Consider the following 13,499-nt stretch of genomic DNA (forward strand, 5'->3'; position numbering starts at 1 on the left):
TTCATTTGATAAACTAAAAAAATGCTCTATTTTTGTGAAGTGTCAACGCTTCAAAATACCTGTTTTTCAAATGCTTGTTTCTCATAAATTACAAAATGAAACGTAGATCCACCCACGGCTCTTCAAACAAGCATTTAATCACCCATTCAATGGTATATAGACATTGAAATTTGATTAAGCATGTGCAGAGATATCTCAAGAAACATAAAAAAAAGTGAAAACCTGAAATATTTTAAATATAATTAAGTAGTTTTTGAAACTCGCCTCTCTCAAAGGTTGGTGCATAAAAATTAAATTTGTTGCAAAAAATTTATGATATAATTAGTGCTTATTCAAATAACGTTTTCAATTTTCTCCTAAAACTAGATTTGAAATTTGGTTTTCTGGTGCATAACCTCATGGTATAGGTCATGTCCGCGAGAAATATCCAGCGAACTTCGGATACAGTGTATTCAGTGGTATCAGGGGTGTTCACATGGAGATCACCAAGGAACTCCCAGCAAATCTCCACATCGGTCATTTCAAGGCTCGAATTTTCTATGAGGGCCTAAAGAACAGATGTTTTCAGTGTAAGAATGAGGAACATCAGAAAGCTAGTTGCCCAAAATTAGCCGGCGTCAAAACTACAAATATTAGGGCCCGGTATAGCGATGTGCTCAGCAACAATGTGCCTGGTACAAGTTCTCCTGCGGTCCCAGACTCGTTTAATCTTAGTTCGATTCCCGTGAATCTAAGCTTCTTCAAATGGTTAATAACGGTTTGATGACTTATCCCCAGCTCTTGGCCGATGCTACGGCTGCTACTATGCCGGTCTTTCTCGGCTAATTCAGCGATTTTGTCGCAATTTTCGACGACAGGCCTTCCGGAGCGTGGCGCATCTTCGACGACCTCTACACCAGAACGAAATCGTTGAAACCATCGTTGTGCGGTGGAAATGAAAACTGTATCGGGTCCATAAACTGCACAAATTTTATTGGCAGCTTGAGATGCATTTTTGCCTTTGTCATAGTAGTACTGTAAAATATGTCGGATTTTCTCTTTATTTTGCTCCATATTTGCGACACTATAACTCACGAACGACTTAACCAAACAAAACACTGTCAAGGACTATATTATAGCGCGCAAAAATACCTTTCCAACAAGCTATAGTATGACTCGATACAATGAATACAACTAGGACTACGCGCTCACAACGACACCTCGCGGAAATACTGCAGGACTTTTTTGACAGCCTAATTTATTTATATTTTTACACTTATGTGTTCTTATTAATAGGGTATTTTAGTATTTATTCAAAAATAAAACTAAATTAACCGAAATCACAGTACATCCGAATTAATTCCTGTATATCTAGCCCTCATATCATCAGAGAAGTAAGTGAATTAAACATTCTCGGTGTCAAAATAAGCCAAAAGTTGGACAAATTGATAGATATGAATTATGAAAAATATATTGATGGCATAAAACATCTTCTAGCGTTACATAACCGTAGGAATCTGAACATATTCCAAAAGACATGGTTTCTTAACACTCCTATACTCGCGCATTGGTCTGTCAGACCGAGAAATCAATAATTCGTTCATTTCTCAGAAAATATCAACACTACGACTTTGCGATTCTCTCTAGCTTCGTTGTTCGTCGTTCGTCATCGTTTAGCGTATCGCATGTGTTGTTACAAAGGGGACGTGTGCCACTTTTTTAACACTTTCGGTCTGACACACCGACGCGAGTATAGGAGTAACTTCTTCGGACAAGTGCCTTTTTTCATATTCTAGAATATTATTAAATGAAATGTATGAATTAATGTTAGTGGCGTGGAATATTTATTGAATATAATGCATAAGATCATTGTCGGACTATTCTTATTTGATTTCAGTCCCTTTTGTAACTGGATTGAACGAATCCATATATTAACTATTCGTCGATATATTCGTCGTTAGATTCATACGTTCAAAAGCAAAATATAAATGTTCGACTTTTGTATAGTTATTCGCTGAATGTAATTGTCATACATATACACACTTGTGAAAGAATTGCACTTGTGGGAAAATAACTAAATAACTAATCGGTGGTTTATGGTAATTTTCAACAGTTACAGTTTCGGGTTTTTGACGTAGAACTACGTCTTTCAGGAAGGGTGCCAAATCAGAAAACAGGTCACGTTTTTATGAAATAAAGTTAACTTTAATAACTATTTTAACTGTGAACGAATTCTCATGATTTGCATACCAATCGAATCGGAAATTCTCTAAGATTTGTTTGATGTGCTATACATTACAATTCGCTAATCTAAAAACGGTTTAAATTCATTAAAACTGGAAGAACCTACTTTTTTCCCATACATTTATTCTGTCGATTTGTGTGCTAACCCTACCCGTATTTCAAACGATTATAACTCGAACATTTCTTGACAGATCGGGAAAATGTTTGCATCAATTGATAGGAAATATTTCTACGCGTCTATCACAATTAATAAAATGTTATTTTTCATGAGATGAAAAATTGAATAACTGTAAAATGTCAAGCGTTATCTAAACGCTCTAGCTGCTAAGTTTTGATTGGCCTGATTTACGTTTTCCCCAACACAGACTTCAAAATCGATGTAGCTGTGGAAATCCGTTTTGAAAATATACATGCAAGTCGGGGGTATTTTTGTTCCCACTGAGCTGTGTTTCCCTAACACGGACTTCAAAATCAATGTGCCTGGGGGTATCTGCTTCATCATAACATGTAAGTCGAGGATATTTTTGTTCCCACTGAGCTATGTTTCCCTAACACGGACTTAAAAATTAATGTGCCTGAAGAAATCCGCTTTGCAAATACATGCAAGTCGAGGGTATTTTTGGGTGTTGAGTACTTTTGTACTCGCTTGTCGTTGTGCAGACCGGAATATGTTTTCCTAAAACGTACTTTTAAACTGAGAAGCCTGGGAAAATCGTCATTTCAGATACTTTAGGTAAATGAAATTTCGCGGTTCAAGAACTACGTAAACATGAGATGTGCAATAATTTCAGAGGGAAATGTAAAATACAATGATCGTATGACAATTCTTCCGTTCACATATTTTGGTAGTCCGAGGCATCATATCTAACGTAAAAGGACGTTCATCAAATTTATTTGTAACGAAGAACATAATTTATTACAAAAATTTCGATGCATTTTAAAATAATATTCGAAGTGGTAAACAAGTGAATTGCATAGGATAACTGCGTAGTTCTACGTCGAAGATATGCGGTCGTGTCCTAGATACAACCCCATACAATTTTTTTTTATAATGGACAATATAGACAAAAAACAAGAAAAAGAAAAGCAAGTTCCTAGATATCCTTTTAAATCATTTTTTTATGCGCTGTCTAAAAAAAGACTTTAATTCTTAGTTTACCAAGAATACAGAGACAAAGAATATTAGAAATATGCAAACTTTATATTCCAGAACCTTTATCATCTGGTAAATATCTAAAAGGTGGTAATACATTCTTCTCTTCGATAAAAGACTCGAAAAACACGCAACAACTGCATGAAATGTAAAAAATATGTTTGTTTCGAGCATACACTTATGCTATGTTTTGATTCTTACTCCAATGAAACCACACTCGATTAATACGTTTTTATGTTATTTTATAGCTCTTTACACTTCCATGAATTATATTCAGTTGCTTACTTTAAATTAATAACAGTGAAAAATTCAAATTTCGTTTTTTGTGTTGGAGTATCAAAAATTACTCTGTTTTGAGGAGGCTGAATTAGATGACTATTAAAACATAATAAGGACGAAGAAAACATATTTTTTTGAGTTTTTTCATTCAATCATACCCTCTTCTTCAAATAAATGCCAATAAAGTCTGAAAAATACACAATGGTAACATTACAGAGAAGTTCAATTTTCGGTCTGTGACACCGTGCGCGAGTATACGTGTTATGATTTTGCACGCGAGTACAGGAGGGTTAACACGTATGTTTTTTCAAAGTTTTGGTATATTTGACAAGTATTCCCACCAAGTACCAAGCATATTGCTGCAATGAAATCAAACTATATTTACCTGTTTATAAAGGAGGTCTCGCTCTTATAGACATTGAATCTCTTTTTCAATCCTTGTTCCTCAAAAACATTTTATTTATTCGAAGGAATAACAACACTATTCAAGATACGTTCATGTTACAACAAATGAACAATGAACAATTGACACGGAGCATGAGAGAATGGATTAGTATTGCAAACGCAGTCAATCAAAGTGACATATACTAGTCAAACTATCTACTATTTTTTAATTGGTTAATTGAACATTACTTGTAAGGTACAAGACGATATGCCTGATCTGTTATGGGAAAATCTATTAGAAAATCTGAATCAAAATAATATAACATCGAAAGGAAAATCTGTTTTATCTTTAAAGATATTGCCATAAATAGGAAAAAAATGTACCATTATCGTATTAGAGGCATAGAATCCAGCATGTGCGAAACATGCTCAGTTGAAGAGACTGTAAGCAGCTTGATTAAAAAATGTAGATCATCGAGTATTGTTTGGAAATGGTCGATGGAAGCTTTAATAAACAAGATGAAAATAAAACTAAAAGATCCAGATGAAATATTGTTCTATAGCATAGGGAACAAAAATTGCAGGCCTAAAGCTGCATTATGGCTAGTAACAGAGACTATAGTATTTAGTTTTGAAAGCAAAGGACAAGGTAACATGGATGAATTAAAACAGAAAATAAGAACTACGCGTTTTAACTGTCAGAGTATATTCAAAAAACATTTTGGTAATTATTTGAATTTTTTTTAACAAATTGTAATAGTTTGTAGATTTATGTTTAAGTAGTTTTAGTTCCTTTGTCCTTTCCATTCCTGTATGTTTGAGTAAGAGTGTTCGAAAGATCGTATGTATGCGTGAGTGAAAGCGTGCGTGTTAGTGTGTAGTTTGTAGTGTCACTAAACCCGAGTAGGCCACGGGTAATTGGCTCCCCAAGATTAATGTTAAATTTAAGGAAGACGAACAAAACATGAAAAGGTTTCCGAAAACAGAACGAAAATGAAAATTACCTACTTTGTAAATCTGTATATATGGTTATTGAATAAAGAAATACATGAAAAAACCTGCATAATGATGTCGATCCTACTTGTTTAACAGTTTAATTGTTTAAAAAACATTAGGAATGGGATAATGGATACTATTTATCCCGGACCAAATATGGCTTTGAATGAAGTAGAAATAATCTTTATTTTTCAAACGAATGCATATTTTTAATGTGATTGCGATTGTCGTTCATGTTCCTCGCGACATGAACCAAACATCGGATTCCACTTGTACCGGTAGTCACCTTTAAATAAATTCCAAGCGAGCTCCTCTAACCTGATGAAGTTGGAACCCCGCTAACAAAGCTAAAATTATATTGTAGCTTTTCCTTCCTGACCCACCAGAAATCATGCTTGGAACTTGGAAAGAAAACGCTTTCCCGGCCGAACAAAGAAAACCCATTAGTGGCGTGAAAAGTGTTCCACTATGGTTCCGAAGCATGTCTGGTGTGAAAAGCACAAAAAAAGGAAACCGGAGATAAATCTTTTTAGTTTGCCCAAGTTTTCATCCTTTGCGACCGAGCGTGAGGGAGAAAGGTTTCCCGTATCAAGTGAAAATGTTGGAAAAACAATTTACGGGTTCCCATTTTTTGGTGGTCTCTGCCATTTTTGTGATTTTTTTTTCTCGGTGGATTTTAGGCAAAAAGCGAACCGAACGTGTGAAAAAAAAATCTTTTCAGTCGAACGATTGCGTACGTGTAAGCGAGTGTGTGATTTAGTTGTTTCAATATTTCAGAGTGTCGACTTTGGGACACTGGAGAAATATTTTTTTTCTGAAATCCAGGGACTCTACCTCTACATTTCTTTATTGCGGTTTCATCAAACGAAACAGATTCTTTTCTAGTACGATTCCTCCCCTAAACCCACAAAAAAAAACTATAACAGTTTAAATTCTGGTCCTGAAACCAAAGTTCCACCGTATGTTCTCTATTTATCATTCCATTAAGCACAATTTTCCGTTTCCAAGTCAGTCCGGAACTGATTGATGACGAATTTACCACATTAGAGCTAATCCCCTCTTCCTCTTGTTCTGGACCGAATCGTTTCACTTCCCCATCCTTTCCCCTAGTGACAATATAAATGAAAAGAAACAATAAAAACCAGATGCTTTCCGGGGAAACAGGTTTCCAATTCCGGGAGCTCCAGCAACATTCTGAACGCAATTTATTTCCTACAAACAACAGCCCTTTTGTCGCCCGGGGGTTGGCAGAATGACGGAAAGCAGCAGTCGGGTAGCATGTTTGTGTCTGTTACGGTTCGCGGGAGTCGCCATCCAGCCATCCAGATCCCTGGGACAAATTAAGACTGTTAAGACTGAGTCTACACCGGGACTGGTCACGTTTTCAATTAAAGTATTTCCAGAGAGGATATTATGGAGACAGTCCCTCGTTCCACCGGAAAGGATATTCATGCCGGCTGGAGCTAACGGCGTACGATGGGCTTTTACCTTGTCTTTGCGTTACGTGAAGGGATGGTGCTGACTTGACTTTAGACGGTTCCATCATTTTTACGGTAGGACAATACATTTCGCTGTGAGCTTTGAAAACTTATTCAACGTGTGTGTGTTTTTTTTTTGTTTTTTAATAGTAGATGTTCTTCTATTCGATTTCTTCAAAATTTCTATTTTTTATTAAAACATTGTTGAGTTATTATTAACCGTTTTCAAATTTTAACACGCGTCGACAGAATACATTCCTGATTTACTCTAAAAACTGCATTTATATGAGCGAATTAATGGATATTTTGATTTTTTATCCATTAAAGTATTGTTCAATACCCTTCTCTGAGGAAACGTTTGCTACATATTTAAGGAATTTGACGAGTTTCATATCAACTCGACTGGCCATTTGGACCAATGTCTTTACATATACGACGTTTCACTTCCATTTCAGATTGCATTTTTAAGCAACTTCGCATACTTGAAATCCTACTAACAATTGAATTCTCACAAAATGATATCAATAGCTCATACGAGTAAACAACAAGTCATACATCGGAATACAGCAACAACTTGTTCATGTTTTCTTTAAAAAAATTACTAATTTCGTTTTACTCGTAACTCTTTTGTGCGTAAATTTTTGCTATTGACATGTACTATAAACTTTTTGTTACATTTAGAGACATTATTGATGATTGCTGTAAATACTTCTTTTGTGGGAAATAAATCCTAGTAGTGAATTTTATTTCGAAATATTTTTGATATTCTTGAATGATAACTTTAATGTATTCTACATTTTATTCTCTGATCGGAATTTTTTAGGTGTTACAGTTCTTTAGTTGATTTTTCTGTAGTATTGGGTTTTTTTTTACAAAAAAAAAATCAACTCAAAACCTATGAGACCTAAAAATTATGATCAGAGAACGAAATGTAGGAAATTGCTCAGGTCCGCATTAAAAATATCAAATAACTTGAAAAAAAAATCACATGAAACATGAAAATACTGTTGTTCTCTTCCGATGTATGATTGACTTGTTGTTTACTGTAAATATGGGAAAAGACAGAAGAGAAAAATAAATTCTAACTTTCAAAATATTTTTTTTTCAGTTGAGATTTCATTAATCTTGAGGAATTCCACGGCATCAACACGAAGTTTCGAAAAAAATCAATTTCATATTTGAGATTTAGCTGAAACATTGACAATTTGTTCGGCACTAGATGCGATGCCATTTCACGGTATTAGTTATTTGAGTACGATCACGAAAAGCTACAAAAAATATAGTTATAGATTATAACTTTGCGATCCTGAAAAAAGTACACACTGAAAACAAAACTTCTTTTTTGACTGAAAAAAATTAAAATTAAGTTTAAAAATGAAATATCTCAAAACAAAATTTTTCAATAATCTAAACTTTCGTCATACGAAAGCGCATATTGTCTCCAAAAACTGGTAGATATTTTGTCATGAGCAAATGAAAAATGAATTTTTATGGCATTTTATAATTTGCACGTTTTTGTTTTGTAAAAAGTAAAATTTTAACTCAAAAATTATGTATACATACAGCCATTCCATGCCAAACCGAAATAGTGGTTCTCAGATTTTCGTGAAAAATGGTAGTTTTGTTCTTTATCGCAAATTATGAGACCCGTATTTTATTATTATTTTTTTTAGGGTGACCATTTCCATTTTAAGGTGGTCCAAAAAACCATTTTTTTCTCATTTTTGCCAAAAATGCCTTTTTTCAAAAAATTAAAACTTTTGAACTACTAGACCGATCACCTGGTCTTTTATGAAAAATACTATATCTGCAAAAAAAATTGAATTCTGCTCTCGTTATTATGGATTGCATTAGTTTTTTTATTGTTTTCATAGTCTCGGGACCGATTTTTTTTCTGGAAAGCTGAGGATTTTTTACACAACATACCTCGAAACCAGGGAAGCGTTTTTTTCGTTTTTGAGTTATGATTTTTCAAAGCTGAGCGATGGTCCAAAACATCATTTTTTCCCTATTTTTTCCACTACAAAAAATCATAACGTTTGATCTACTGGACCGATTCAAATAATCGACATATCAATTTAAAGTCAATGAGCTAGTCTTATTTGAACAAATATTACACTCTGAATAATAATGGATTTTGTTTTCGTAATCATTGATTATATTTGCTTTTAGTTTCGGGACCAAGGGCGCCATATTTTTTTATATTTTTTCCTGAAAGCTGAGGTATTTTCACATAATTTATCCGAATACCAGAGAGGTGTTGTTTTTTGTTTTTACGTTATGATTTTTCAAAGTTAACATGTTTTCATTTTTCGTTCAACATTTCTATGCGACTAGCCTGGATGTATGTGATTATAATCCAATTAATTGGCAAATGTGTTATTTTTTCAAAAAAAAACTAGCTAGTAGGCATTAATTTGATATGTCGATCATCTGAATCGGTCCAGTAGTTCAAAAGTATTAAAATTTTGAAGAAAATCATTTTTGGGAAAAAGGGGAAAATTATTTTTCGAACAATTGGGTAACTTTGAAAAATTATAACTCAAAAACGAAAAAAAACGCCTCTTTGGTTTCGAGATATGTTATGTGAAAAATCCTCAGCATTCCAGAAAAAAATATAAAAAACTATAGCGCCTTTGGTCCCGAGACAATGAAAACAATAAAAAACGAATACAATCAATAATAATGAGAGCATATTTCAAATTTTCTACAGATACAGTATTTTTTCATAAAAGACTTTAATTTGGCTTTAATTTGATATATCGATCATCTGAATCGGTCCAGTAGTTCAAAAGTTATAAATTTTTGAAAAAAGTCATTTTTTGGCAAAAATTCGAAAAAATGGTGTTTTGGACCAACCTAAAATGGAAATGGTCACCCTAACAAAAAAATAAAAAAATACTGGTCTCATAATTTGCAATAAAGAACAAAACTACCACTTTTGACAAAAATCTGAGAACCACTATATCGGTTTGACATGGAATGGCTGCATATATATAATTCACGCCAAAAATGATACAGGAAATTAAAATAGCAAATTGTTTTAATTTTATAAAAAATGCCAAATTGAATAGTCCTTTCAATTTCAAACAAGTTACCCATACGTCGGAAGATGAGTGCCTTTAAAGGGAAAAAAGTTTTTGTCACAACAACTATATCATGTTTTCATTGAAAAAAATTGAACTAATCCTTATTTTGTTTCAAGTCAAGGTAACCATGTAGTGTATTCGGAAAAGTTTTAGATAACATAAAAAGATGATCTTTTTTGGAAGACTTCAACTTTATACTTTTTGTTTTTTCTGGAATAAATGGTATTTTTGTATAGAGACTCCTGAAAATAATAATGTTTCACTCGTATTTTTTTTTGTGTGTGAATTCTGTGCGTGTGCGTTTACATGTTCTTGACTAATTTCTAAACAGAAAAGGCTTGCCGAATATGTCAAACACACTAAAATGTTACATTCATAGTAATTTTTCAAAAAACAAAACATGAGAAAGTTGTTGCTAGGAAAATTTCTTCCGATGTATGGATGACTTGTTGGTAATTGTATGGGCAATTCACACATATTTTTCCAGAATTAAAAAAAACACATTTTTGAGAAAAATTAATATCAATTTTCAAATTATTTTTTTATTATTTTTTTATTGTTTGATATTTTTTAATGAAAACATGATAACATAAATCATTTTCTTAATTTCATTCATTTAACCGACATTTTGTAGGTCTTATCAGTCATTCCATGCCAAACCGATAAAGTGGTCCTCAGATTTTCGTGAAAATTGTAGTTTTGATCTTTAACGCAAAATATTATAATTTTTCGTGAGGGTGACCATTTCAATTTTATGGTGGTCTGAGAATTCATTTTTTTCTCATTTTTTCCAAAAATAACTTTTTTCAACAATTCATAACTTTTAAATTGCTGCACCGATGGCTGACCGATGGGTGCCTGATGACCATCAGTCCAACCAGTATTTTGGGTTAACAATGAAACAAAAACAAATAGAGTAGGGCGGGGCTAGTTTGTCATTTTTGAATAAATTTGGCTATAACTTTTTAGTACCAAGTTTTGCGTTAGAATGTTGTGTACCACAATGAAGCTTACCTTTTACCCTGTCAATGAAAAATAACCAGAGAATCAATTATTTGACATATTTCTTGTAATTAACGTTTTTATATTTCAGTATAAATTGACCAACTAACCCCACACACGGGGTAAGTTGGTCAATAGTAGACATGTTTTTTGAGCAAATAATAAACGTTTTAGAAGTTTCCTTCAGTATAAATTAATAATCAAAACAAAAACAGTTAACTAATATCATGTAGCATGTAAAAAAATAAATTAATGAAAAATTTCAAATTATCATCGTTGTTGAAAATTAGTCAGGCAATCTTCTCTAGCGATTTCGTCTCTCTTCCACTTTGTGGCGAACCAGAGATACCAGGTTTGAAGACATGTCATCATTTTGAAGACATTTAATTTTGTGAAGACATTATGAAATATGTTAAGACATTTCAGTATGATAACGTACATGGGTTTTTAAAAGGTATTATTTCTATGAAATTCCAACTATTGGCCGAAAATATCGTCAAAAAAGTAGGGCTTTAGTCTCAGCGAACGAAACGATCTGAACACATACCGTCTCTAGAAGACATTAGTTCATTTGCGCTCGAAAATTCGAATGATTGTGACATTGAATTTCTATTATTATGGCCCTACTATACAATAGATTAACCTAGATCTTTCAAACGACCACTTCACAAATCGAAGGTTTTCCGGTCACATACCTTTTCTACAATTAGTTTAATGGATATGGTTTGAGTTACAACCAAAATTTTAAAGCTGATATAAACAAATAGAGTTATCATAGTTCCGTTTTTGAGTGAAGAACTTTCCTCCGATATTATGGTGAAGACATTTTCTCGTGCCATGTCAAGACTTTTGAAAAAAAATCACCTGGCATCCCTGCGACGCACAACCGCTTGCATTCTTGCTTGCATTTGTTTTGATGACGTTTGTACCGTTCGCCCCAAAGTATATAGACATAGCCTCCAGGTGTGCTACATTACTCAATGCATTATTGTGAGTTCTGATATAAAGGGTGTGTCACATCAAATTGCATCACGGAAAACGCTGTAGAAATTTAATTTTTAGGAATTATATCTTCAGCTTTCGCTTATAATCAGATAAGAGTGTATAGATCACGTTGGCCACGTTCACTGTGAATTTTTCGTAAATTTAGAAAAATGTCGTCGAACGAAAATGAGCGTCGTGAATTAATCCTGCGCACTCATTTCGAGAATCCGGAGTTGTCACATCGGGACATCGGTAAGATGCTGGGAATCGTCCAATCCACGGTCAGCAGAGTACTAAAACGATACTTCGGGAACCTAACCATAGACCGGAAGGTGAAGAACGGCAAAAATGGATGCTCCGTCAGTGAAAATGATCACAAGCGCGTAGTTAAGCAGTTTAGACGTGATCCGAGAAGTTCGGTCCGGGATGCCGCCAATAAGCTGAATTTGTCAAGTTCATTCGTCCAGCGGACCTGCGTACATACAAGGTTCAGAAGGCTCCTAACCGCGACGAAAGGCAAAACATGGTGGGGAAGACGCGAGCCCGGAAGCTGTACACCGAAAAGCTGACGAAGCCGCATTGCCTGGTAATGGACGACGAAGCCTACGTCAAAGCGGACTTTCGTCAGCTGCCGGGCCTGTTGTTCTTCTCCGCAGAGGACAAATTCAGCGTTCCGGAGGAGATTCGCAAGCAGAAACTATCCAAGTTTGCCAAAAAGTACATGGTGTGGCAAGCGATCTGCTCTTGCGGAAAGCGGAGCGCCCCCTTCGTGATGACCGGCACGGTAAACGGGCAAGTTGACCTTAAGCGGCCTACAGAAGCGCTTACTACCACTATTGAAGCAGCACGAGGTCCCGACCATCTTCTGGCCGGATCTCGCTTCGTGCCACTATTCAAAGGACGTGTTGGAGTGGTACAAAGCCAACGGGGTCACCTTCGTGCCAAAGGAAATGAGCTTCGCCCAATAGAGAAATATTGGGCGATTATGAAGCAGGCCCTCCGGAAGAACCCAAAAGTTGTCAAATCGGAGGCGGACTTAAAGAGAAAATGGATTTCTGTTAAAAAAAAACTACAACCTGACGTTGTACAGAACCTTATGGACGGGGTAAAGAGGAAGGTGCGAGCATATGGGCTTGGGCTCGAATTATGAATAAAAAGAAAATGCCAAAAGTTGTTTAATAGTTTTTATTTTACTGTCTAAAATTTTCAAAAGGATCGGTCTACTGGGCGAATTTCTACAGCGTTTTTTCCGTGATGCAATTTGATGTGACACACCCTTTATATTGCAAGTGGTTTGTGTGGTGGTTGTCTCGTTTCAAATACACTGGGTTTAGCAGTAAAACATATGCTTTCTATATTTATTTATAGCTTGCGTAATGAAACACGGCATACCTGAAAATTTTGTATGCGTTGCTCTCAAACGAGAAATTTGTGTGACCAATTAGCCCCTCTATATAAAAAAGAATATTCATGAAAATTCAGTAAAAATAATTTTAAAAGCGATTTCCATTAACACTTAAAGCTAATACGTACAATAAACCTTTGTTTTACGTTTGAGCCGATTTTTTTCATGGTTATTAACCAGTTTTAGAACTCATTTTATAATGCGCAAACCGTGAATGATTTTTGGCAAAATCGGAACCATGTCCGTATTGTTTAACCTACTTAATAAAAAAACTTTTTCCAATTTGTTTATTTTATTGTATCAGTTATTCGCTATTTTTCGTCCATAGATCGCTAATTTTTTGGACGCTCAGATTCCAAGATATCGTCACTGACCAACTTACCCCAATGACTATGTCAAACATTTTTTTCTAAAAAAGACCATTGCATTTAGTTTGATATGTCGATCATCTGAATCGGTTAAATGGTTCAAAAGTCATGAATTCTTTTACGAAGCCATTTTTGGAA

The sequence above is a fragment of the Toxorhynchites rutilus genome, chromosome 1, assembly GCF_029784135.1.
Source record: "Toxorhynchites rutilus septentrionalis strain SRP chromosome 1, ASM2978413v1, whole genome shotgun sequence".
NCBI lineage: Eukaryota > Metazoa > Arthropoda > Insecta > Diptera > Culicidae > Toxorhynchites > Toxorhynchites rutilus.